The following is a 23825-nucleotide window of genomic DNA, read 5'->3' on the forward strand; positions in this document are numbered from 1 at the left end:
CGATGGGTGGGGTCTGTTCACATGCCAAGTAGAGTCACCCTCTCCAGACTCTTTACAAATGGGAAAGATGCTGGGGATCTTTAATTCAGATACAGAACAAGCCTCCACTAACACATCCCTGACACTGGCAGAGAGAACGGGTGTGACTTCTACAAGGGTGCCTCTAACAAATGCCTTCAGAGTCCTGGCAAGTGACATAAATGAGTGAATTGGGCAGGATGGTAAAGATGGCAAACTAGGGAGTCTCTGCTACATCCAAAGAGGGGTGGCTACTATAACTAACTACTGCCAAGGAGGAATGTGGACCCGCCGTTGCCAGATCTTCTGATGGTTCAAGAGAAACCAAGAAATTTGGCAATTTGAAAATTGTAGTGTGAAATCTCCCACTTTCAACTAATCCAATTTTTAAAAAATAAAACACTGCACAGACCAAATAAAACACATCTGCTAACCAAATTTGGTTCAGGGCTACCTACCCGTGTGCAATTCTGTTTTATACAGTCAGCTCAAAAATAGGACACAGGTAATTTATCACCCTCAAGAGCAATGTTTCCCAGGGGGTTCAGTGTGAAGATTTCATTAGCTGGGGGAACCAGAACTCTCGGTCCCCTTTCACGGCACCTGCCTTCATTTTCTCTACCAGTCCTGGTACAAACTCCCACCAATTTTACCCATGAGAGACGAGGCCTAATGGAAAGAATTAGGGCTTTGGAATCAAACAAACTGGGTTAAAACCCAATGCTACCTCTTAGCTTTCCTTAACTTCTCCAAAACTCAGTGTCCCCATCTGCAACCTGGGAATACTAATTCCTACCTAGAAAAGTTCTAAGGAATGGAATCAATATAAGTAAAGTGCTTGGTGCATAATAGAGGCACAGAGTAGATAACTCTTATTAATAGACTAGGAGTCGCCCTCACCATAGAAAGGCATGATAAAATTTTCCATAATGTAAAAGTTTTGAAAGAAAGGTTGCAGGAGGACACAGCTACAACCTGAAAACAAAACCAAGCGCTCTTCACTCTCCACTCTGTGTCTAGACACGGAAGAATCCAGGAAGTGCTCAGATCGACAGCCTACAGGGTTCCTGTACTCCCAGGACAGAGATTGCGTCTTTGAAGCATTACACGCAGTGTCCTCAACAAAACCACCTTTAGAAAAATTTCCTAGAACTTTTCAGAATTATTCTGGCAGGACCCAGCTTCCCTTCTTGGCCTATAAACCCTTGTGCCTCCACAAATTACCCTGACAGCCTCCTCCCACTCCAAGGGCCTCTACTTCCTGTTCCAAACTACCGTGTTGAGCAATCCAGTTATGGAAATAGCTCCTGGGTGGCAGAGGAACGCCTGTGTTCCGGAGGCTTGTTTAGCTGCTTCTCCCTCCTGCCTGTCAGAAGGGAGGGTGCTGTTATCACTTGCAAGGACTCAAGAAACACTTTATATTTCCCTCTTCTTCCTCTTCCCTCTAGCCTCAATATGCTCCTAATAAGAAATGTTTTTAACATCTAAAGTGGAGTTTTTCCATCTCAACCCTATGAGCATTTCAGTCTGAACAATCCCTTGTTTGGGGGGCCATCCTGTGCATTGTGGGATGTTCAGCAGCTTCCCTGGTCTCTACCCACTGGATGCCGGTAACAGGTATGCTGTCCCCAGTCGCAACAACCAAAAATGTCTCCAGACATTGCCAAGTGTTCCCTAGGAGGCGAAATCGCCCCTAGTTGAAAACCACTAGTCTAAAAGATAGTGGAAAACCAAGGCCAATATTGTCCTGGCAAAAAAAAAAAATGAGATTATACAGTTTATTTCCACATATACTATTAGACAAAGTATTTCAACTTATAAATTTGTAAATATGAATACAGAACTGAAGAAATGTCACATCCTAAACCAGAAATACATAAAGGAACAAGAGAAAAATGAACTTACAAAGCTTGCAACTATTTCTCCTCTTTGTGGCTTCCTGTGTAAATCTTATTTGTTTCCTCCAAATTATCCTGTTCTCCAGTCAATGTGGTAACCATTTTATGCCAAGCCTTCTCTGAAGTGACATGCAATCTGCATTGGAGAGAAAAACTCCTAATGCCTCTCTGAGCACTCCCCATGAGGTGTGGTAGCTCTACAGCACACACTCAACAGGTATCACTGGAGAACGGAAGCCCCCAAAGAAGATTTCCCAGTGAAATCAGAAGAAAGCATCACGTCCTCCTGGTATGGCTTCAAACACCACCAGATTCCCATCATGGCCAAGAAGCAAAACACAAGGCTAAAAAAGCAGTGTGAGAGGTTCCAACACCCAAGGAGAAATACTATTCTATTTCTTCATTAGGCAGAGGGAGTTTCCCATGGTACACTCCCCTCCTGAAAAGAAAGAAAATCTGCTCTCCACTCTGCACAGGGCTTACACTAGCCACAGTCTGTTATTCAGCTTTGGGGGATATACATACAAAGCTGTCTCTCCTCCCCACAGCACTGGACTTCCCAGCTCCACTTCCAACCCCCCCCCCCCCCACCCGACCCCAGAGAGATGTTGACATGTTCCTCCTCTCTGACGCTGTGGACAGGCAGATGCTGGGTGCAGGGGATTCTGTCTTTTGGAGTCCATTACTTCTTCAATCCCAGGCCGCCACCTGTCTCAGTCTGGATCCCCTCAATCCTAGATTCTGGCCAAGGCCTCCTAACTTGTCTTCCTGGTTTAGAGTTTCCCCTCTAATCCAGGTTTCACACAGATGTTGATCTTTCAAGAGCACAATCCAGAAGGGCCCAGAATCCTTCTGTGGTTTCTCGTTCCCTATCACTGGATACAATCCCAGCTGCTTCTGTGCACGGATTTGTGAAACACACCAAATGGCTGGCTCAGGAGGTTCCCGAGCAGCAGCAGGATAAGCACTGAGTGAAACAGGTATGCACACGTGGGGGGTTCATCCATTGTATAGATGGTGAAGGGAGAAAGGGGTGGAGGCTGTTAGATGCAGTGACCTTAAAGTTTCCTTTCAACCCTGACTTGCCACAATTCTGGGAACTCCTGGATCCGCCATTCAGGTCCTGCCATCCAGGTCCTGCCATCATCTGACCCCAAGCCTACCGCAAAGTGATGCCAAATGGTCCTCCACAAATGCTCCTGCATCGTCCAGCACATGATTACCCCACTTCCACAGCATGACTTCTTTTCTGCTTGTCTTTTATTTTTTTAATTACAAAGGAATGATGCTGGTGGCAACAGAATAAATACTGAAATATTTAAGATAAAGTCTCTTGACCACCGCACTCCCATGGTGCAGTGCGTGGTGGCCACTGGCAAGCATACATCGTGTGCCCTCCAGTCCTTCTCCATGACACATACACATCCGCATGCGCACACACCCTGCTCATTTGATACTTGATCTTATACTGTGCCTTAGGGAGGAGGAAATTTAATTCTTACATGCATTGACTCATCTCTCCAGCTCCCCAGGAGGTTAAGGCTAGTTAGTTCATCTGCTTCAATTGCTATTATTCCACCAGTGAGGAAATGGGAGGCAGGGAGATCAGGTACCCTCCTCAAAATCACAGATTAGTTGGTGGCAGAGTTAAGGCCAGAATAAGAACCCTTAGCCCAGTGTTTGTTATGACACTGTAAGTGCTCTTCTCCCCACAGTGCAGGGTGTATGCAGGCAGCAGGTAGAAATAAATACCTGCTGGAAAAAAAATAACCTACAGAGGCAGGATAGCACAGTGGTTAAGTACTTGGACTCTGAACTCAGGCTGCCTACGTTAGGATCTAGCTGTCGTTTACTTAACTATGTGACCTGAGTCGATCAACTGGGCCTCAATTTCATTGTCTGAAACTGGGGTGATGAGAGTACCTCCCTTATAGGATTGTTGTGAGAATTAGATAAGTTAACATCTATAAGGCACCCAAAACAATGCCTGATACCTATGCTAATAAAATCAGCATCATAGTACTAATATAGTCCCCCAAATACAGTAAATATCATCCTTCTTAAAATTTAAGCTGGCAAATCAAAACTAAATCTTGTTAACTCGGTTCCTTGTTCAAAAAGAAATCAGCATGTGGGGAAAACTCACATGCTATTAGTCCACAAAATATTTAATTGACACCGTGACTGAAATCATTTCTACAAGTAGGAATGACCTCATAATGACCTCATAGATCAAAAGCATTGTAACACCTACCGCACCAAAGAATAAAAAACCTTCACAGCCTCTAGCAGTAATTATCTAAGTAAAGTAGGCTGCAAAAATGTTGAAGAATTGTTTTTGCCATGATAATATTTCGAGTAAATCGCTGCTTCTATACTAAAAGTACTGGTGTTGCAGAACTGGCATACTAATAGAAAGATTATTATAGAAACGCTATTAAAATGAATTAGACATTATTAAAGATTCAACACTACAACAGTGCCTGATTACAAGAGATTTCAAGCTGTATTGCTTAATGGGCAGAAAAAAGTGCTAATTAAGCCCACTCTTAGAGGATGTCCCTAGGCAGGTTTGTAAACCACAGGCAGCAAGAGGTCTATGGACTAAATGCAGAACCAGTAACGCCAGCCCAGATGGATACAGTCCTACCAGGAAGATAGGGAGAGAACAGGAAAAGCCAAGGTTTTCTGCACAGGAGAGGTAGCCTGGTAAAGCAGACAACTATCCAAACTTATTTGAACCTCAGGGTTTTGGGGGTTTTTTTTGTTTGTTTGTTTTCCTTAACTGCTTTGTCAGCAACACTTCTAATTCCTCCTTTTCTTAAGTGAAGAAACCCAAATAACCCACCATAGATTAGCGACCCTTAATAAACAGTATAAGCAGGGAGAGGCAGAGAAAGCCTTGCCATTATCACCAAAGCCTTCTCAGGCAACCAGAAGACACTGAATAGCTCTACCGGCAGCACCTCGGCCAAAAGCATCTCTCACCGCAAACAGCCTAAAGCTCTCAGTGGTTCTCAGAGTTGCTAGACTAAAGGCATTAGCCATGCGTTTCAGGATCTATTTTGCTTTCCCACCTTGTTAATTAACTAATCAGGGATGGCAACGCGCCTCACAAATACAAAGTGTCAGGGAAATGCTAAGTAAATTCGTCTACACGTTCTGTCAATGCTCGATTAGGAAAGGGGGAAGAGCGAGGGGTTGAGCTTTCCCCAGAATGCTGCAAGCTAGGGGATAGGCTCGCTAACGTACAAGCGGAGAGAGACCTGTGTGCCCTGCAGCAGCCTCCAGCCCAGAGCAGGGCTCTCGGCAGGACTTCTGGAAAGGAAACCTGGACCAGGGCCACCCCGGGGCAAAGGCAACGCTGCTCGCAAGGCGCATCCTCGCAGCTCAGCCTCCATCTCTCCGCATCTCTCAGAGGTCAACAAACCCGGACCACAAAGTGAAACTTTCCCGGCCCCCGCTGTCGCGCTGGTTGTCTGCCCTCTGCCTGGGAGCGCGGCACGGGGACAGGTGTGGGGCCGAGGCTCGGGAGGGGCCCCTGCCCCCAGCCCAAGCGATTGTGTAATCGGCCCGAGATGGTGGTGCTCGGGACCAGCCCCACGCCGGGATGCGGAGGCGCGGCCCGGGGACCCGGCTGCAGGCGCGGCGCCCGGAGGTGTGGGGGGGGATGGGGAGGACGGTCGTCCCGCCCCCCGGGACCGCCCCCGGGAGGCAAGGGGAGCCGCGGCGCTGACACAGCCCGGAGGGGGCGCCCGCGCGGCGGACCGCTGCCGAGTAGGGGGACGCGATGGCTTGGCAGCACAGCCGGCCTTACCTGCGCGCCGGGCCGGCACGGCGGGAGGCGGCTCGGGATGCCGGAGCGACGGACGGCGGTCGGCAGCGCCGGCAGCCACCGGGGCCACGACATGTAAGGAACCGCGGCGGCGGCGGCGGCGTCGGCGGCGGCGGCGGCGTCGGCGGCGACGGCGGGGGCGGCGGCGGCGGCGGCGGCGGCGGCAGCGGGCGCGGGACTGACAGCCCCAGGCCCCGCCTCCAGGCCCTGGGCCCCGCCCCCTCCGCGGCCGCACGGCTGGCCCCGCCTCCTCCGCCCACCGCTGGGGTCAAGCTCGGTCCACCGGCCCGGAGGGCGGGGCCCCTCGCTTCCGATTGGTCCGGGAGATAACCGCCCCGCCCACTCCCCACCCCCTCCTTGGCGGCGAAGTGGCGCGTGCGCGGTGGCTGCGATGGGCAACGCGTAAGTGCTGAGTGCTGGCGTTCTGGGTCCGCTACAGCTGGTATTGGGCATCCTTCCTTATCCGGAACGACTGAGAACCTTGGGTGACCTGAAGAACCAGGAGTCAGACTCAGACTTCACGGTGAATTTTCTTTATTCACCTGTGAACGAATCTGTGGGGAAAAAAGTCAAACCGGAATGAGCCAGGCTCTAACTACAGGAGACCGCGAAACTAGGAACTACAGAAAACGAACCGCTGGCCCGGACGTATCTGCGACAGGTCTAGGGGTGCTTTATCCACGCGCTGGATTCGCTCCCTGGTCAACAAGTGTGATGGGTGTGCAGAAGGTCCAGTAGTTGTGAAGCGAGGTTAGGACATTAAGGTTGTGCCGACAGAGGACGTGAGAGGGATGTTGAAGAAAGTAGCCTCTCTCCAGCGCCTACTTCCTTCTCCCCACCCCCCCCAACCCCTGTATATCTCACCGCTCCCTCTGCGGCTCCCGCCACCCTCAGCCTGTAAATAAGACCAAGACTCTTCCAAAAAGAATCAACTGAGACCCAGAAATTCCACTCCTAAGTATTACTCAAGGGAAACATATATCTACACAAAAACTTGTCCACAAATGTCGTAGCATATTCATAATGGCCCAAAATTGGAAATAATCGAATGTCCATCGTTTGATGAATGGATAAACAAATTATGGTTTATCCATACAGTGGAATTTCATTGGGCTATGAAAAGGACTGAAGTACTACTGATCCATGATATTATATGGACGAACATTGAAAACTAAGTGAAAGAAGCCAGGCGCAAAAGATCATATTGTATATAAGTCCACTTGTATGAAATGTCCAGAATAGGCAAATCTATGCAGACAGGAAATGAGTTGGTGGTTGCCAAGGGCTGGGGGAAGGGAGAATGGAAAGTGACGGCTAATGGGCATGGGGTTTCTTCTGGGGTGATGAAAATGTTCTGGAATTAGATAGGAGTGATGATTGCACAACTTTGTGGATATACTAAAAACCACCGAGTAATACATTTTAAAAGAGTGAATTGTGTGGTATGTGAATTATATCTCAATTTTTTTTTAATCAAGCTACAATTTTTTTAAAACCCACACCTAACTCCCTTGAGGCTGTACCCTTTCCAATTACCATGCACTTTCCCAGCCCTTCTCATCCAAGATTCTTGCAAGGGTGGTCTGCATGTTTTTACTTCTACTTCCTCATCTCCCATATATATATTAGTTCTCTAGAATGTGGCTTCTGCCTGCACTAGAGCTCAAAACTGATGTCTCCCTTAATCCTTTGGCTTTCTATGACCCTGAACATTCCTGGTTCTCCCCCTTCTCTCCATTCTTTCTGTCTTTTGACCTTCGTTTCCTTGGCAAACTTATTTTAAATATTGATGTTTTCCATGGCTCCTCCCAAAATCTTCCTGGGTTCTATCAGCCATGTCCATGAGTTCAGTTACTGTGCTTCAAATTCTTACATGCACCTGATGTCCCACAGGTTTCTCAAACTCAGCATGTCCTAAGCAATTTGTCACCTTCGCTCCCCCTGCTCTACCATCTCTCTAATACTGATATCTATCACTGCATGCTGGGACCTGGGAGTCATCCTTGATTCTTCCCTTGCTCTTCTTCTAGAGTCAACCACCAATCTTTATCCCATAAATGCCCTTACATCCCACCGTTCTTCTGTATTGTGACTACCAAAATAGAGTGTGCTAGTCCACACTCTATCATCTTTTGCCAATTCCCTTCATCTTTTGTCCCCTTCACATCGAGCTCCCAAACAGCTGGTAAGGTGAATACCCACTGCTTTAGCTGACATAGCGAGCATTCCTCATTCTTATGAGAGCAACGCCCTGATTTTGCTTTAAGAACCCACCCTCCCCCGTGAGATATAGGCTTGGTGAGACTGCCAATCAAGATACCGACCCTACCTGGTTCAGGCTGGGTGTGCCCTCAAGCTGGGACAATACAACGTCCTTCTTCTGGAATTTGAATCCTGCACAAAGCAAAATAAACACAGAAGGTGGTTGGACCTGATTTTCCCCGACCAAGGAGACTGCCAGTCAATTCCTGATATTTCTGCCCTGGGAGCTCTTTTCAGAGCCTGGGTGCTGCAGCTTTTCCTTTGGTTTTCTGAATGATCCCATAGCTCTCCAGTGAATTCCTTTTTTGGAAGTTAACCAGGGTTGCCTGCAACCATAGATCCAAATGAATACAGTAATATGTCTAAGACACAAACCATGTCTTTCCCTACCTAAAACTGTTTAGAGGCATCCTATCACCCATAGGCTAGACTCCAAGCTTCATGACCCTGACCCTGCCTGCCCCTCCCACATCTTCTCTCCCCACCCCCTGCCTGGCCCTTCTGAATTACTTGGAGTTTCATGGAAACTCACTGTAAGATTTCATGCCTCAGCGTTCATGAGTCCCCTCTGGGTAGAATAACCTTCCCTATTTTCCACCAGCTAACTTCAACCGTTCTTTAAGGAGTTCTCCTCCTTCAGAAAGCCTTCCCTAGCTCTTCCCTGTTCCAAATATTCTGCTTCCTTTGTGTTCTCAAAGCACCCTATTCTTCCAGCTGTTACTACACTTAATGGTGTAGTATTTTACTTATCCATTTAATTATCTTCCTCTTCCACTAAACTTGGAGTTTCTGGAGGGCTATACCCTTCTCTTTCGTATCCTTAGCGCTTAGAACAGCGCCTGGCACATGGCAGGTGCTCAGAACCCTCCTTTCTTCTTTTTTGCCTCTGTAATTCCTGAATATGTGAATAAGACACTGAATAAGTGTCTCTCATTGAGGGACATTAACAAGGATTTTTCCCAGAAAATAAAAAGCAGAAGTTTTTTCCCAGAAAGATAAAAAGCAGAAGTTCAGCCCTAAAGCATCTATACAGTTGCCCCCAAACTGAATTCCAGTTCCAAAACATTTTCCAGAAGATGGCTAAAACCTCAGTAAGACTAAAGAACATTTATTTAAATGATATAGTTCTCATCTCTAAAATCTACTCAATTTCTCCTGAAAGCCTTCATGGCTTAATGAGATGCAAAATTAAGTGGCTCAGACAATTGTACTCATTACTGTGACTAAATAGCAAGGTGTGTTTTTGTGGTTATTTGTAATCATAGCGGAAGAATAAATTGAACATAACGAGTAAATCCATAGTTCCGTCTGATGTCTATTGTGAAACATGTACTACCTTAAGAGGGATTGTAGAACTATGCCTATGCAGATGCTGAGTGAGAAGAGCTGGGTTCTAGTTTTAACTTGGCCATGACCCAGCTACTTGACCTTAGGTAAGTCGCTGCCCTTGGATGCTTGCAGTCAGACTCCCCAGTATCCATTCCTCCATTGTCCCACCATCAGAACTACAAAATTTCTTTGGAAAACCAGTTTTTCTCCATTCTAATCCATATAGTCTTGCTTAACCTGACCACAAACTCCAGGAGTTGGGCCTGATTGACTTAAAGCAATCATTCTATACCATTTGGTTATAGAAATTAGTTCAAAGGCAGACATGAAACCCAGTCAAGGCAGTGAGATTTGAGAAGACATTTTCAAGGGCTTCTGACAAAAAGAAGATTCCTCTGTCTGCTGTAGCTCCTATCAATGATGGTCTAGAATTAATGCAACCACATGTGACAACAAGGATAGAGACTAGATTGCCAGACAGTGGATGAATCCTGAGAAAGGCTTAATGGGAAAATGGAAAATAAACAGAACCTCAGTTACATTGTTGAGCAGTGAGCAGCTAGATCAAGCCACACCTGAAGCTGTTACCCCATACTTTCCAGTTATATGAGCCAATAAATCCCTTACATTGTTGGAGTTTAGTTTTCTGTCTATAACATAAATTGTCCTAACAATAACACTTAATCTCTGTGGGCCTCCATTTTCTCATAAATAGAATAAAGGTAATATGAATAATCTCTAGGAATTCTTCCAGCTCTCACATCCTGTGAGTCTCCAAAGGGTTAATGTACTTATAAAGATGTAAGCGCATTATGATTTACTAGTAAACACTAAAGAAAATAAGACTCTCTAACCCAACCAAAGAGACTAGAAATGCAAACAAAAATCCTTAATCTTTAGTCTACACCAGGGGCTACCCTGATCTCCACCCTCTCCCCCTATACTTCAGCCACTTGTTCCTACGCTCTGAGAATAGTTATTGGGGGAGGGGTGACCTGGGAAGGAAGCACATAGGTTGCCCTGCTTTAGAAGGTCTATGATTCTTGGTGGTGCCCATGGCCTTAGACCCCTTGTTCAGATTCTGACCTCTTCTACCTGAACTCTTTGACCTGAGCCTTCCCCTGTGCCTTCTTTCTCTCCCCAGATCTGACCTCTGAGTCATATGTTTAACCTGCCAGCCTTCCCTCATATCTGCGTTCCCAGCACTGACCACCTTCAATCAGCTGGAAGTGCTGATACATTATCCAGCAACTCCAGAGCACAGGTTCGTTTATCTGTAGCAACAGGGCCTAGAGGAAGGAGACCGGGATGGTTACTTAATTGAGGAAAGTCACTTAATAAAAGAGATTAAGCACCTTAGAAGCCTGAAGGGTTGAGCAAATTGTTTGATATACTGCACTAGCAATTATGTGTGAAAGGTTTCACATACAGGATATGTAGCTCGTATAAAATAATGCATTTGGACATGCAATTGTAATCAACATCCTAATTCAAAAAGGCATTTCCTGGGTCCCTGTTAGGTATTGCACTGGGACACTGGGGCCATACCTGAAGGCACTGGGAACCCCAGGAAGAAGCGATGTGGAAAGAATCCGTGTTGCTTTCCTAGAAATGGAAATTAAGAGTATGCTGTTAATTAAGTTTGTTCTTTGTTCTGCTTTGCAAGATTCATGGAAAGAGACAGATCTCCAGCACAGTTTTGATTGATTCAGTTAACATTTTATGACCAAATCACCTTTACATACAGAGATGACTAAGATAATGTTCCTATCCTTCAGGAGCTCAGGAGCTGGGGCAGGAAATGAACACTGAATCAGGCTGGACACTGGCTGATCAATCAGGACACTGGCTGATCTGAACTGAAAACCCACAAGAGAGTCCAGATGACGCAGTTTATAGGGATCAGCCTCCCAGGGGAAGAATAAAGCAGAGAGGGCAGAGAGTGGATATAGAGCATAAATATAGAATAATCAGTTCACTTCACCCCATTTACCATCCAGCTTCCATTACTGCCGTTCATTTTAGTAATGAAAATCTCATCCCAAATACAAGGAGACAGAAGTGTCATCAGCCATCATATTATTCTTGGTGATGTCATCTAAAGTGTACTCTCACCTGCAATCTAAATTTTGAGGTTCGCTACCACCAGTATTCTTCATGTAAAGAATAGGGAAAGGAGAGAGGGAAAGAATCAATTAGCATAAAATTAGTATGACTGTTATAGTCACCACTTCTGTAGCCTGTCCCGAGGCGAGAGCTCATAATCGTGGCTTCCTTCTTTGATTATCCATTCTGTGTTCACCTTACCCTCTACCAGCTGGTGGGAAGACCCAAACCTTCGTCTCAAGGTAACTGAGCCCTTACTAATTCTCTCTGTATTGGGTTACCAGTTTTCCAAAGAACTTTATAATTGGAGTGGAAATTCTAAGAAGTGGCCCCATGAATCCCTTGGGTTCCAAGCAGAGTCTTCTCAGCCCAGTGCACAGCAGACACCCAATTTCCCCTTGATAGCCAAGACAGTGATCTGCTTCTCTTCTTGTTGATTTAGTGGCATGAGGAGTCCCCAGGTGGCCAGGGACAAGCTCAGCTTCCAATTCATCAGAACCATGACTGCATTTCTTAGTGGGAACATACTTCTCTTAGAACCAACACCCCAAACCTGTCAAACCCAAGATCATGGAGAAAGAAACAAAAGTTCTGTTGAAGGCAGTATTCATTGTAATTGTTAGAAGGGCCACTCTTTTTTTTTTGTGGTACGCGGGCCTCTCACTGTTGTGGGCTCTCACTGTTGTGGCCTCTCCTGTTACAGAGCACAGGCTCCGGACACGCAGGCTCACGGGCCCAGCCGCTCCCCGGCATGCAGGATCCTCCTGGACCGGGGCACGAACCCGTGTCCCCTGCATTGGCAGGCGGACTGTCAACCACTGCGCCACCAGGGAAGCCCAGAAGGGCCACTCTTAACTCTTCCCTTTGCTTCCTAGCCCATGTGTTGTTGCTATGGAGACAACAGCAACTATCGATTGCTGGTTTAAAGCATACACTGCATCCTACAGGTAAGCTCAAGCCTTGCATAGCATCGCATCACAGCTGGCCTACTGGCCCTTCACTTACAGACGTCTTCATTACAGTAGCCCTGTGTTGAAAAAGACAGAGATGCTGTCAGTCTTTTTTCCTGGATGGCAGTATGGAGCAGAGCTGTCCGCAGATTTCAGAATTGTTATGTATGAGAGAAATGCATGCCTATATTCTTTAAGCCATTCTCTCTGGGGGTCACTTTGGCTCTAAGTAAGATAGCAATCATGGCTGTTAGCACAGCCCCAACTTGTGCTCTTTCTAGCTAGGTTATAGGGAGGGTCATGGGGTGGAGAGTATAGAAAGAGGAGAGCCTCTGGCACTCTAACCCATGTTCAAATACAGCTGCTGGCTGTACATTCCCCACTGGGCAACCCCCTGCCTCAGAAAACCACCCCTGTACGTAAATTCCAGCTCTTGCTCAGGTGTTTTCCTTCAATGGCAGAGGGAAGAGTGGGGGAAAGAAGGGACACTCAGAGGCAGGTAGGACTGCTTAAAACTGCTCTGAATCACTGCCCTGCCCCATCCGGTCCATTGCTGCCCTGACACAACTGTCCACCCCCAGCCAGCACTACTAGAGCACTGCTACTTCTCTGTCTTGAAGAGATGAAGATGTGGGCAGTGACCTGCCCAGGGAGAGAGAAGTAATTCAACTCAACTAAAAGACTTCCCTCTAGCCTAACCCCGCTAGGCTTCTACCCAGCACTCCTCTGCTCTGTGTGGTTTTTAATCATACAGAGACACCAACTACATTCTGTCTCCCTAGGGGATTCTCATCACCTTTCTGATGGTTTCTCAGGTCCATCGGCTTCCCTCTCCCATCTATGTTGTCAGGGAAAAGTTGAATGACCGGTGCTCGTTCCCTGTCCTATGCTGAGATGAGGTTTCGGAGGTAGTGGGGAGACAGGTCAGAAGAACCTGTTGCAGAAGGAGGTGGAGTATGAATAGGAAGGTGGTTACATAGTATATGATCTCATTTATATGAAATTTCCAAAATAGGTCAGTCTACGGAGAAAGAATGCCGACTAATGGTTTCCAGGGGCTCAGGGGAGGCAGGAATGGGGAGTGACTGCTTAATGGGTAGGGAGTTTCCTTTTGGGGTGATAAAAATGTTCTGGAACTAGACAGCAGTGATAGTTGCACAACACTGTGAGTGTCATAAATGGTGCTGAGTTGTATACTTTTGGCTAAAATTGTGAATTTCGTGTTATGTGAATTTTATCACAATAAAAATAATAGGCAGTTGGACTTTATTCTGATTGGACAGAGAAGATACGCAAGAGTTCCGGGGTGAATCTGGTGGAGACTGAAGTAAACAGAGCTGTAAGAGATTTATTTGACCTTGGAGTCCGTCTTGGAGCGTCTGTTCCCTTGAGCGCAGGGACTGATGGGGATGAAGGAGAGCGGGGGAGAAAGCAGGATGAGTAGAGGATGCTAACTCCAGGAAGGGGAGGGGAGCAGGTGTCTGGGCCAGGCATCTTTTCTGGATTCTCCTGATGTCATGGATTTTCTGGAGTTTTATGTTCTTTTGTCTGTTTCTGAGTTCTCGGCATTCTATCAGCTCCTTATCTGGGGAGAATTCAAAGCGAGGGGTGGGGCATGGGCGGGTGGAATACTCCTTTGTAAATCTTGACTATAGGCAGGGACCTTCCTCCCAATCCACAGTGTGAGAAGGCCAGAGACTTTCCCTCTAAGCCCTGCACCACCACCTGCTAACTTGCTTAGCTGATGGGATATTTCTTCTAGGACTTCAAATCATGGAGAGTGATGCAATGACACAAAAGCAGGTGAGGGACCACTCACAGCATCCAATCCCAAGGATGAGAGTTCACCGGTGGCAGCAGTGGACCAAGTGTGGGGCTTTGGCATTGAGGGTCCAGGGGCAGCTGTACCTGGCAGCATCTCCATCACACTGACCTTGAGGGTGGCCTCGGCTGTGGTAGCCATGGCCTGGCCTCTTGTTCTGGTTATCTTCTGAGCCTGGTTTGCCAGCCTCCCTTCAATTCTCAAGCCACCTGACATCCTTCCAATAAATCCCTTGACTGCTCAAGTTAGCCAGAACTTGTTTCCGTTACTTGTAACTAGGAACCCTGGTACGTGGATGTGGCCTTACCGCCTCCCTTCCAAACAGAGAACGTGGTACATTCCAATTAAATGCAGACGGCTTCTTGCAAAACTGAAGTGCTCTCTGCACCTTAATTTTTGTGTGTGTGCCTGTGTGTGTGTGTATTTCATTTTAAATGTTACAGATGTGAAAACAAAATGCATTTCCAGGCACTGACTTATTGCAACTATGGTGATGGGCAGAAAGAGCACTGATCTAGCAATTAGAAGACCAAGCCACGCTAGTAGTGCATCCCCGGGCAAGTCAGTTTCTTCTTTATGTGGCTGACGAGATCTATGAGACCTTCTCCAGTACTTAAGATTCTGTGATTCAGGAAATGCAAAGGAAATAATTTATATTAGCACCGTGCCTGGGAAAACAAAGTATTCTCTCTCACAAAGAGGCTCTGTCTGAGTCAGTGTCATACAATGAAGACAGCCTCAGTTGTCAGTCTTTACTTCATCTATTAAATGATGCACAGCCTTGTAGACAAGCAACAGAAGTTAACAACAGCCTCATCTCCCCGTGGGGGTTGCCGTCTGCAGTAATCATACCACTGAGAGTTCACATTTGGAGCTCTCATTTAATCTCTACAACAACCCCATGAAGGAAGTGCTATTATTATCCCCATTTTACTGTTGAAGAAGCAGAGGCACAGAGAGGTTAGGTAACTTGCCCAAGGGCCACACAGCTAGTAGGTGACAGAGCCAGGACTCAAACTCAAACTTTCTGGCTCCAGAATCCAACTGCCTTATGTGTATGTGTGTGTGTGTGTGTGTGTGTGTGTGCTAAAATTCACATAACATAAAATTCACTATTTTAACCATTTTAAGGCATACAGTTCAGTGGCATTTAGTACACTAACAGAATCCGTGCTTTAAACAATACACTATATTGCCCAAACTATATACATCATATTACTCAGCCATAAAAAAGAATAAAATAATGCCATCTGCAGCAACATGGCTGGACCTAGGGATTATCATGCTAAGTGAAGTAAGTCAGACAGAGAAAGACAAATATCATATGACATCACTTATATGTGGAATCTAAAAAACGTGATACAAATGAACTTATTTGCAGAACAGACATAGACTCACAGACATTGAAAACAAACTTATGGTTATCAAAGGGGAAAGGGGGGAGGGGTAAATTAGGAGCTTGGAGTTAATAGATACACACCACTATATACAAAATAGGTAAACAACAAGGACCTACTGTATAGCACAGGGAACCATACTCAACGTCTTGTAATAACCTATGATGGAAAAGAATCTGAGAAATATATACATGTATGTATAACGGAATCACTTTGCTGTACACTTGAAACTAACACAACATTGTCACTCAACTGTATTTCAATTAAAAAACTATATATGTCATCAAATAAACCCAATTTACCATCCGTTTTATAGACTGAGAGATCGTGAGATGAAGCAGTCATTTCTTTCATCCACTCCCTTGAATACGATGGGTAGCGATGTAATTTCCCAATGATGATTATAGAGTTGTGGTATGATTCATGGTATTAGGTAGCTTCTACTTCTAATCCACTCTTTGCCTCCACAAAGGCTGCATCTAATCTTTTTTTTAACATTTTTATTGGAGTATAATTGCTTTACAATGGTGTGTTAGTTTCTGCTTTATAACAAAGTGAATCAGTTATACATATACATATGTCTCCATATCTCTTCCCTCTTGCGTCTCCCTCCCTCCCACCCTCCCTATCCCACCCTTCTAGCTGGTCACAAAGCACGGAGCTGATCTCCCTGTGCTATGTGGCTGCTTCCCACTAGCTATATATTTTACGTTTGGTAGTGTATATATGTCCATGCCACTCTCTCACTTTGTCACAGCTTACCCTTCCCCCTCCCCGTGTCCTCAAGTCCATTCTCTAGTAGGTCTGCGTCTTTATTCCCATCTTGCCCATAGGTTCTTCACGACCATTTTCTTTTAGATTCCATATATATGTGTTAGCATACGGTATTTGTTTTTCTCTTTCTGACTTACTTCACTCTGTATGACAGTCTCTAGGTCCATCCACCTCACTATAAATAACTCAATTTCGTTTCTTTTTATGCTGCGTCTAATCTTAATCAACCTCACAAGATGAGTTTCCATCACACTTTAACACTTCAGTAGAGGATCTAGCAAGGGAACTCCACACTTCCTCCCAGGGCTGGTCCCACCTTTTAATGACATTCCAACTCCAGAAAGTCCTGACCTACATCCTCTTTCACACATGGAAGCTTTCAACTTTAATGCTGACTTTGGGGACAGAGGGGGAGGTGTTGAAAAAAGATGGTCAGTGTTTCCTCTGCAGTGATCCTTCATGTTGATTGAGTGTCTGAACCACCAAGACACGACTGTGGCTTTGGGCAAATTATCAGTACTTCTGAAGAGTCTCCCTTGTGACATTCATTTACTCAACAGCTATTGGTGGCAACTGTTTTGTGGCAGGCGCTGGGCTGAGCCCTGGAAGCAGAGAGGGTTGGAGGGGTCATGGGGTGGGTATGAAGCTAGTGGTTCTCAGCCTTGTTAGACCACAAGTCATCTAATGGAGCTTCTCAAAATACAATGTTCACTCCCGCTGGATTCTGATATCCATGTGGAGGCTGGAGTGGTAGGTGGATGTGAGGGACACGTGCTTCAAAAAATCTGTTACATAAAAGGTACCAACCTCCAGTTACAAGATAAATAAGTACTAGGGATGTGATGTACAACATGATAAATATGACTAACACTGCTGAATGTTACATATGAAAGCTGTTAAGAGAGTCAATCCTGAATTCTCATCCCAAGGAAACATTTGTTTTCTATTTCATTAATTTTGTATCTCTACGAGAGGATGGTTGTCCACTAAACTTATTGTGATAATCGTTTCATGACGTATGCAAGTCAAATCATTATGCTGTACATCTGAAACGTAGACAGTGCTGTATGTCAATATAATCTCAAGAACACTGAAAGAAAACAATTTTAATTTTGAAAAATCTCTCCTAGATATATCTCATCTCCCTTCTCCTGCCCCACCCTCCGGCCTCCCACCACTGCCCAACGCCTCACCCCAAGTGCATTTATTCTTTCAGAACCATTGGAATTGGCAATTTCTGAAACTACTTTGAGCTCAGATTAAAATTCTGTGGTTCGTTCATTAATATACTTCTCAATTCAGCATCTATTGAGTGCCTACTCTGTACCAAGCACTGGAGATACAGGTAAATCAGACCTAGGTAGACACCATCCCTACCTCCGAGAAGCTCTCCATCTGGTTGGGGCAGACAGACAAGCAAACCAAGAACATCTACAAAACATGAGGATCTTGGGACACAGGGGAGCATTTTATGAACTGAATGCCCCTCTGTTGACAGCTCAACTTTCTCTTCTCCAAAATAAATGATTCCTTTGTCTTCTTTTCAAAGTTCCTGTTTCCTGATGATCAAAAGCAACCATATAAGAAACATCTGACAAGTTTTAACCCTAATACATCTACCTTCCTTCTGGTTTCAGATGCAAAGCACATTCTCCACGGCACCTCACACCAGACGCAAACCCTGCCTGCTAACACTCCTCTACCCAAAGACAATTTTAATGAGGAGCTCGGTTCAGGCGTCAGCTATAGAACATTAATATTCATGGTTAGTATTTGTAAAAACCTTTATTTCAATCTTTTGTTTCTGTTGAAGGGGGAAGTCTTAAAGTGGCCAGAAATTCCCAATTCCTGTAAATTCTCTCTAGGCCTCTATTTTCAGAGTATTTTCTTTTTGGCTCCCATTATTTCATCAGGGTTGGCAAGGAAAGTTAGTTCTGCTCCTGTCCAAATGTTAAATGGATACTCATGTGTCTCTTTGCCACACTGGTATAATTAATTTTATTGCAAATAGGATTTTTCTTTTTTCCCCTTTGCATGCAAATGTGGTACCCTTTCAGTGTTTGCATAATAGCAGTAATTCTTTCATTTGTACAAAAGGACATGCATTATTTTGGCAGATAGATGGAGCTTTGATGGAGAGATTATTACATTTCCAAAAGCAAAGAGAATAAATCAGAATTTAGCCAGACGCTGACTAAACACCCCCTTCCCCCTAGAGCACTGATCATCTGCCAAGTGTCTAACACACTTACACTTTCCTCCCAGAGAATAAAACTTACGTCCAGGAAGTAGGTCTCCACTCTCTGCCCTGCTCACCTGGGTTTCCCTGCCCTCTGGCTTCTGTTTGGGTTTGGCCAATGGGAGGCAGCAGCGTGAGAATGGAGGGTGGGAACAGAGAGAAGCTGGGGTATTTACTCCCCTTCTTCCCTCCTTGTTTGCCGGGGCTCAGACAGTGGCTGTGCTCTACCTAAGGCCATAGTCCAGCTCTCACTGGACTCTGGTAATCTCCTTCCTTCTTCTTGCTGCTCCATGCTAGACCTGGGAACCTCACTACCGCATGTTGGCTACCCCTGCCCACATCTATCCATATGGCCCTTTATGTTCAACCCCTTTGAGTGAGCCATCTCCTTCCTTTTAGGACACTGAGAAAACTACCACATTTCTAAGATGTCACTTAGCCCACTAGGAAACATACATACACACACACACACACACACACACACACACACACACAAATCCATAGCACTGGGAAGTAATAAGAAAGCCCCAAACCACTGAGGTATGGAGGCATCTGTACATCTTCACAGAGTTTTTAGGAATTCCACCAAGCAGAAGAGGCATTTTCCCTAGGTGTGTCTAGCCTCACTGAAGTTATGTAAATGGTCAATATCTGCTGTTTTGCCCGCCTGCCATTTGGTCCCCTTCTTCTGGTCACAGTCCCCTGGTTTTCCTTGAGGAGCCATCTCTTCCCTTCTCTTGGTACGCATGACTGGGGGAGCTGTTGTCACCCTTGGCTCAGAGGAAATACAAGATCCCAGCTTGGCCACTCAGAGTCTCACCTCCCTCAGGTGACAGTATTGGTTCAGGGATGGGCATGTGATCTAAGCCAGGCCAATGAAAACCAATTGGATGAAATTCTGGGAATTTGGCTGGGGCAGCTAGGGAAAAGGTGCTTTCCAGCCTCTGCGGTTGCTGAGGACAGAAACTGAAGTTTTGGTGGCCATCTGCCATGAGGGTCAGAGCCCACCTGAGAAGTGAACAATTGCAGAGCAAGCGAGCTGGAAAGTGAAAAGAGAAAAGCTGGACTCTGATTACATCATTTGAGCCCTGGATCAAGCTTTGCTTTGCCTTTGCAGTTACATGAGCAGAAAGTTCTCTTTTTTTTATTTACTTAGGCTGGGTTTCTTTCACTTGCAGCTAAAAGAATCCTAACTAGTACATTGAAGATAGAAGCTCTTTTTAAACTAGGAACTATTGTGGACTGAGTAAAGGGGAGATGGAGAAGAAAAAAGGATTTCTGGAGCAGCTATTGTGTGCTCTAGATTAAAGCACATATCAATGTAGGTTAATTTATTTAATTCTCAAAATAATTGTTCAGGGCTTCCCTGGTGGCGCAGTGGTTGAGAGTCTGCCTGCCGATGCAGGGGACACGGGTTCGTGCTCCGGTCCGGGAAGATCCCACATGCCGCGGAGCGGCTAGGCCCGTGAGTCATGGCCGCTGAGCCTGCGCGTCCGGAGCCTGTGCTCCGCAACGGGAGAGGCCACAACAGTGAGAGGCCCGCATACTGCAAATAATAATAATAATAATAATTGTTCAGCTAAGTTGAGGAACTTACCAAGCACTACACAATTAGCATATGGCAGGGTTAAGTTCAAACCAAGGACAGTCTGCCTGCAAAGTTATATTTGCTCCACTCTGATGTGCTGCCATCATCACCATGACCTTCCTCATCTTCCTCCTCATTATCATCTCCTTCTTCAGGAAGCTCCCAGAGGATCTGGACCACAGAGTAGGAAGCTGAGTTTCCTGGCCACCAGAAAACATAGACCCTGACATATATATATGAGGGTACAAATAACTGAACATGAAGGAGACAGTAATCAGTACCAGTAAAGAGGAGCAGACATCATGTTGAGAAGGATTATTTCCATCTGAGACAGTGGAAGACCAACATTTAAAAGGTGGTAGAAGGGAATCCAAAGATGAGGAAAGAGTCTGAGCAAAGACGTCAAGGTTAGGAATGCCAGACCATAAAAACAAACTTATGTCGTTCTCTAGTTTTCCAAGGTTCTCTCTTTGGACCCCTTCTTTATTTTCTCTTATTTGATTTTTATTTTTTATTTTGGTAAGAACATTTTTTTTTCTTTTTTTTTTGCCGTTCGTGGGCCTCTAACTGCTGTGGCCTCTCCCGCTGCGGAGCACAGGCTCCGGACGCGCAAGCTCAGCGGCCATGGCTCACAGGCCCAGCTGCTCCCTGGCACGTGGGATCCTCCTGGACGGGGGCACGAACCCGTGTCCCCTGCATCGGCAGGCGGACTCTCAACCACTGCGCCACAAGGGAAGCCCTATTTTGGTAAGAACATTTAACATGAGATCTTAAGAAATTAAATTGTTAATCCTCTTAACAAGTTTTCCAGTGCAAATAGAGTATTGTTTTTCTGTTTGGTTTGGTTTTTAAAGATTTTTTTTGATGTGGACCAATTTTAAAGTCTTTATTGAATTTGTTACAATATTGTTTCTGTTTTGTGTTTTGATTTTTTGGCCACAAGGCATGTGGGATCTCAGCTCCCTGACCAGGGATAGAACCCGCACCCCCTGCACTGAAAGGCGAAGTCTTAACCCCTGGACCGCCAGGGAAGTCCCCAGTGTTATCGACTATAGGTACGATGTACAGCAGATCTCTAGAACTTATTCATCTTGCTTAACTGAAACTTTGTGTCCATTGATTAATAACTCTTCATTTCCCCTTCCCCCCCAGCTCCTGGCAACCACCATTTCACTCCTTGATATGGATATGACTATTGTAGATACCTCATATAGTGGAATCATGTAGTATTTGTCATTTTGTGACTGGTTTATTTCGCTTAGAATAATGTCTTCAAGGCTTATCCATGTTGTTACGTGTTGCAGAATTCCATCTTTTTTAAGGCCAATGGTATTCCATTGTATATATACAACATTTTCTTTATCCATTCATCTGTCAATGGACATTTAGGTTGTTTCCTAAACGTCCTTGGCTATTGTGAATAGAGCTGCAATGAACATGGGAGTGCTAATATCTCTTCAAGATCCTGATTTTACTTCTTTTGGATAAATACCCGGAAGCAGGATTATTGGATCATATTATAGCTTTATTTTTAATTTTTTGAGGAATCCCCATACTGTCTCCATAACAGCTGCACCATTTTGTCTTCCCACCAACAGTGCACAAGTGTGCCAATTTCTCCACATCCTCACCAACACTTGTTGTCTTTTGGTTTTTTATTAATAGCCATCCTGACATATGTGAGGTGGTGTCTCATTGTGGTTTTGATTTGCATTTCCCTGACAATTAGCGATGCTGAGCATTTTTTCCATAAAGGAAACAATCAACAGAGTGAAAAAGCTCCTTATAGAATGCGAGAAAATACTTGAAAACCATACATTTGATAAGGGGTTAATCTCCAAAATATATAAGTAACTCCTACAATTCAGCAGCAAAATAACCGGTAACCCGATTTTTTAAATGGACTCAGGACTTGATAGACATTTCTCCAAAAAAGGCATACAAAAGGTCAACATTAAAAAAAAAACAAAAAGAACTCAACATCTCGATTTTTTTCTTGATGTTCTTCCTTTCAATAACAAGACCAGAAGGTTGATAACTCCAGTCTCCCACTTCCCGCAGTGTGTGGTACATTCCCTCCAACCTTCAGCACGAGGAGGGGAGAGCTGTTGAGTCTTCCAATATAAATATACGTTCTCTTCAATGGAGTTCACCTTGGAGGCACAAGGAATAATGAACTGGTAACCATGCTGCCTGGTTTTAAAGGTGAACCTACAAGCCTCTGAACATGTCTTGAAAATCCCAGCATGTTGAGGCTCCTATCAAGTTCCCAAAGAAAGAGTTGTCGTGTGTTCAAACACTGACGCTCATTCCAAATATTGTACGAATTCAGCCCTGGAGACACAGCCTTTTTTCTCTTTAGCAGAAACCCTGCTCTTGACCTCTCCTTTCCCCTACTGTTGTCTCACTCCTCTGTGAACAAGTGACAAGCTCTCACACATGCATCAATGCCTCATTTTATCACACTACCTGCCTACATCAATTAACGAAAGGTGTACTGATGCTAAACCAGGCAGACAGACCAACCCCCCTCAGTCAGTGTGTCTGCCAAGTAAAACACATGAAAATATGGTGCTCTATTTTTAAAAGCAAGTTAAGTAAGGTGCTTTAAAGTTGAGTCTCCTGGGATTGTATTAATTCCCCAGGTTCTTGGTTTTGTGAGCCCAAGAGACAAAGCAGGTTAGCTTTAATTGTTTAACTAGGCCACTTAAGCCACTGAGCCCTTGTCTAATAGGACAATATTTATAGGCATTGCATCATGCATAGTTGAACTGCTCTTGTCAGACTGAGATCGTCCTTCAGTTTGTTGGGATCTTTTTTTTAACTCAGGAGGGAAGAAATGAAGAAGGTCTTTTCATGAATAGAAACTACTGATAAAAACAGAAGAGTAGAAAAAAATGTTGAGATGCTAACTTTTTAGAGGCATAAAAGGTAGATTCTCTCCTGGCAAGGTTTTGCTTCACAGCCATGGAACATTTGAAGGTAATATTTTGACCATTGGAGACTGGGACATATTTGATTAAACTTACTAATCTGGAAAACTCAATTTAGTCCAATTTTCTTCATAAAATACATTACTATTGTTTGATATAACTCTACCGTTCATGTGGAGATCGATGTGGTTTTCACTGCTTGGACTACACATAATCCATTGTAAAAGAGAGTTTATTTTGCTGTTATTTTTTCAGGTGAACTTTCCGGTTATGTCCTAACTTCATGATTTGGTTGTTTTATTTAACAGAATTTATTGACGCATATACTCATGATTTAATCATAATGATAACAATGGTTAACATCTATTGGGCACTTACTATGTGCCAAGCACTGTGTGTAAACACATCAGGTATATTATGTCAGTTGATCCTCAAACAATCCTATTAGTTTCTATTATTACCACACACTGAAGATGAGGAAAATGAGGGTTAAAATGTTGTATCACCTGCCCAAAACATACAACTAGTAATCACTGGCCAGGACTGAGTGATTCCCAGGGATTCCCAAGGCTCTTAGCCACTACATTAGGCTGACTTCCATCAACAAGTGAGATCATGCAATTTCTCCATGTAGTTCTACAGAAATCATGATTTTCTAGATGGTTTGGCGGGGG

At 44.9% G+C, this 23825-nt stretch overlaps 1 protein-coding gene across 1 annotated transcript in view; it reads right to left on the reverse strand.

Annotated features, from left to right (window-relative positions):
- The window catches only part of HIVEP3 (HIVEP zinc finger 3), a 512038-nt gene extending 506186 nt beyond the window's left edge, over positions 1-5852 (reverse strand). Inside the window, exon 1 of the mRNA XM_032633296.1 lies at positions 5734-5852. The gene's annotated coding sequence lies outside the window, so the exon portion shown is untranslated. The remainder of the gene's footprint in view (positions 1-5733) is intronic.
- Between the last annotated feature and the right edge of the window lie 17973 nt (positions 5853-23825).

This window comes from Phocoena sinus, chromosome 1 (genome assembly GCF_008692025.1).
Source record: "Phocoena sinus isolate mPhoSin1 chromosome 1, mPhoSin1.pri, whole genome shotgun sequence".
Classification (NCBI taxonomy): domain Eukaryota; kingdom Metazoa; phylum Chordata; class Mammalia; order Artiodactyla; family Phocoenidae; genus Phocoena; species Phocoena sinus.